Source organism: Furipterus horrens, unplaced genomic scaffold, assembly GCF_987537825.1.
Source record: "Furipterus horrens unplaced genomic scaffold, mFurHor1.1.pri manual_scaffold_11, whole genome shotgun sequence".
Taxonomy (NCBI): domain Eukaryota; kingdom Metazoa; phylum Chordata; class Mammalia; order Chiroptera; family Furipteridae; genus Furipterus; species Furipterus horrens.
This window is the reverse complement of record NW_028327181.1, coordinates 63,092,548-63,096,851: the sequence shown is the minus strand read 5'-3', so window position 1 is coordinate 63,096,851 and position 4,304 is coordinate 63,092,548. Positions and strand designations below refer to the sequence as shown.

The window sequence follows — 4,304 nt, the reverse complement described above, 5'->3', positions numbered from 1 at the left end:
GACTTTCAATCTACCTGAAGCTCCCTATGGTGAACTGTTCAATGGGGCCTCCAGAAAGATATTGTGACTTTTGGTCACATTAACAGAAGTATGAAATGTAGAATGAGGGAGGTTAAGTTCCATTAAAGAGACTACATCTGAAGTGTCACAATTGAAGAAGGGGACAGACAGACTGGGGCGTAGCAGGAATGGGAGGCACTCCACATAATGTCATATTAAATCGGGCAGCTTATCCTAGAGGTGACTTGGGGAGTGCCAACTCTGGCCAGCAGCCAGATTCAAAGGCTCAGTTCACAAGGGTTGGGAAAGGAATAAGCACCCACCAGATGAACGATGTGGTTGGCTTCCTGACCTAGACAAAAAGGCAGGGGCAAGCACGGTGTGGGTACCTCACCTTTCAAGAAACAAACAGAAACCACGAAACATCTCCAGAAACTCAAATGTCCTTTCTGGGAGGTCCTCCCACCCTCAAGACCTGCAAAATGAGTGTGGATGGGACCACCTCCGCTGGCTACCCCAGTGCCTAATGCGAGCTGTTCGCCTCGGGCGTCTGTGTCCCCACCAGGAACACAGGGATCTGGGACAGGTCTGCCCTGTGCATCACGGCTGTGTGAACCCACAGCCTGATTAGGGGAGGAGCTGGAGGACGCCTGAACAATATCCGAAAAGTAAAGGAAAAAGCCAAGTAGCAGAAGGAGGGTACAGCACACAGGAGGGTACTAGGACCCCTCTGCCAAACCCCACCCTCAAGAGGCAGGCACGGACGGGGTTCGAACCCGCGATCTTCGGTTTACGAGACCGACGCCTTACCACTTGGCCACCGCGCCTGACAGCCAAGCGAGCCCTAGAAACTCTCAGTGGAAGGGAGGTGGAGCAGGCGCCTGAGGGGTGATGCTCCGCCTCTGGTCCCGCCCCGGCTACCCGCCCCTCCAGACCCGCCAGTCGGGAACCCCCTTTCTTTCCCACTAAAGCTAAAGACAGACCCCGCATCCTGCTGGCGGTGGGGTCCGAACCCGTAGTTCTTGAGAGCCCAGCCGGACCTCAGCCTGCCGCCAGCGCCCCTACGGGCACTGCGTCCGCAGAGAGCCTGGGATGAGGCTCAGATCCCGAGAGGAGAGAAACCAGCAGCCATGACGGTTACCATGGGTGCGGAAGCGGCGACCACTGCGCCCAGTGAGCCAGGGCCGGGTGTCGGTCAGCACTGGCGTCTCTGCCAGCTCCGTGAGCCGCTCTGTGCTCTTAGCTGGGTCATTTCCATCCAGTCGGCAGGGTACGCGAGCAGTGCAAGCTAAGGCCAAGTAGATGGGGAGCCTAGGGACAAGAAGGAGGGCAAACATGCATGAACGGATCTGGCCCTCCGAAAGATGCAGGGAGCTGGGACGGAGGGGGGCCGGGCCGCAGGGGTCAGGGGAGGTGACCTTCCCTCACTGACCTTGCAGGAGGGACCCTCTGTGCAAACAAATCCTTTCCCGGCTGCTTTCCTTCCGCCTTGCCTTTCAACCCCTGGCACGGGCCTTGCACAGGAGACTCCGAATAAATACCATTTTAGACAAGTTGGCTTTGCCTAGGAAGATCCCATGTGGGCGCAGGAGATGCCCTCGAGACACTCCTGGGAGTGAACAACTAGAGGCGACCTGAACTGAAGAATCCAAGGCTGTCCATGCCTTGCAACAGTAGGTCACTATTAAAAGAAATGATCTAGATTTAAAGGAATGATAGTCAGCATAGAGCACAAAAGCACATGTAATTTTAAAAAGCAGGACATAGGACAAACATACCATTTATTAAAGTAAAGGGAAAAACAAAGCAGGGTAAAAGTAAAAGACATATAAAGGAGACTGGGTAGGGGACTTCGCTGGCAATGTGTTCAATCTATGAAAAGAGGCAAAAAACTGAACAGTGAAAATATGAGTGCTTATTATTATACTGTAGATTTGTGTAGATTTTCTTTAAATTAAACAAGGGGGCAGGGAGGAAATTAGGTTCCCCTGTCCTGGTTTGACCTCTGGCCACAGCATCCGTTCTAGGAGAGGTGGGTGGAGGAGGAAGAGCTCACCTCTCAGTGTGGGGGGCCAGCTGCCAACCTCCCTCTGGGCCCAGCCTCACGTGCACACACTGCAGCCAGGGAGGGGACATAAACCAGACCACCTGGGCTACTGCCTACCCTGCCACTGCCAAAGCCGTTTGTCCTTATTTGTAGAACTTTTTTAAAAGTATAGATTGTGGTGATTTGGGAAAACCCAGGAAAGCTATTTTTGTGTGTGGTAAAAAACATAACATAAAATTTACCATCTTAATCATTTTTAAATGTACAGTCTAGTAGTGTTAACTATACGCACATTGTTGTGCAACAGATCTCTGGAACTTTTCATCTTGCAAAACTGAAATGTCATATTCATTGGCCCTGGCTGGTGCGGCTGGCTCCCTGGTTTGAGTGCCGGCCTACAAACCGAAGGGTGGCTGGTTTGATTCCCAGTCAGGGCACATGCCAGGGTTGTGGGTACGTGAAAGGCAACCACACATTGATGTTTCTCTCCCTTTCTCCCTCCCTTCCCCTCTAAAAATAAATAAATTTGTTTTTTTTTAAATGAAACTTTATACTCATTGAATAGCAACTGCCGTTTCCCTGTTATATCTAGCCCCTGGCCACTCCCAATCTACTTTCTGTTTTTAGGAGTTTGACTACTCAAAGCACCTCATATAAGCAGAATCACACAGTATTTGCCTTTTGTGGCTGGCTTAATGTCACTTAGCATAATGTCTTCAAGGTTCATCCATGTGGTTACATGACATGATTTCCTTTTTTAAGGCCCAGTGATAGTCCGTTGCATGTTTATTCATCCACGTATCCCATAATGGACATTTAGTTTACTTCTACCTCTTGGCTATTGTGAAGAATGCTGCAGTGAACACGGGTGTGCAAAATCTTGAGGTCCTGTCTTCAGTTCTTCTGGATATATACCCAAAAGTGGGACTGTTGGGTCATATGGTAATTCTATTTTTCATTTTTTGAGGAACCTCCTGTTTGTCACAGTGGCTGCATCATTTCACAGTCCCACCAACAGTGCACAAGGGTTCCAGCTTTGCCCCATTCATGCCAGTACTTGTTTCTGTTGCTGCTGTTGCTTTATAACGGCCACTCTAATGGGTGGGAGGGGGTATCTCACGAAGCTTGATTTGCATTTCCCTAATTAGTGATGTAGAGCATCTTGTCATATGCTTGTTGGCCATTTGTATATCTTCTTGGAGAAGTCTACTCAAGTCCCTTGCCAATTTTTTAAATCCAGGTTATGTTTGTTTTTTTTTCTTCCATTCTTGAGTTGCAGGAGTTCTTTATATATCCTGGATATTGACCTCTTATGAGATAGAGTTTGCAAATATTTTCTCCCATTCTATAGGTTGACTTTTCTCTCTGCTAATGTTTCCTTTACTCTGCAAAAGTCTTAAGGTTGGTGTAGCCTCATTTGTTTATTTTTGCTTTTGTTGCCTGTGCTCTTGGTGTCATAGCCAAGACATCATTGCCAAGTCTAATGTCATGAAATGCTCCCACTATTTTTTCCTCTAAGAGATATCAGTTCAGATCTTATGTTTAGTCCTCGAATCCATTTTGAGGTAATTTCTGTATCTGGTGTAAGGAAGCATCCAATTTCATTCTTCGGCACATGGATATCCAGTGTTCCCAACACCATTTGTTCGAGAGACGGGGAAATTTTTAAAGACCCCTTTTAAATAGGAAATTTCAAAGGACGTGTAATCTTACCAGCAGAGAGAAGCACAGTCCTGCCATCTTGTGTGTGTAAAACACACTGTAACTCATGTCTTTTGAGATGCATGTTCTTCTCACATTTTAAATTAGAAATCAAGGCGACAACTGATCGCAGGTGATGGAGTCTTACAATTAATTGGCAATAGTTTTTTCTTTTCAGTGGCACATAATAGCTTTTTTAAATCACAGGAGAGTCAAACCCATTTTCACATTTGTATATTCCAGTGTCCTGATTTTTCTCACTTACTGTTGTAGACAAGCATTTTCCACGTGCTTCAAAGTGGATCACTTCCTTGATTGTAACAGATGTACCACTCTGGGGCAGGATGTTGATAGTGGGGAAGCTGTATGGGGGGGAGGGGTTGTAATACAGAAGATCTCTGTGCTTCCCATTCAGTTTTGCTATGGACCTGAAACTTCTCTAAAAAAATAAAGTCAACTTAAAAAAAAAAAAAAAAAAACCTAAAAAACACTAAAAAAAGGTAGATAATCCTTGAATCCTTTGCTTTCTGACCCACCTGCTATGAGTCATGGCCAA

The 4,304-nt window shown here is 46.9% G+C and overlaps 1 non-coding gene across 1 annotated transcript; it reads right to left on the bottom strand.

Moving 5' to 3' along the window:
* Nucleotides 1–755: 755 nt before the first annotated feature.
* TRNAT-CGU (transfer RNA threonine (anticodon CGU)) lies at nt 756–827 on the bottom strand. Its single transcript has one exon. It is a non-coding gene; the product is annotated as a tRNA-Thr (tRNA).
* Between the last annotated feature and the right edge of the window lie 3,477 nt (nt 828–4,304).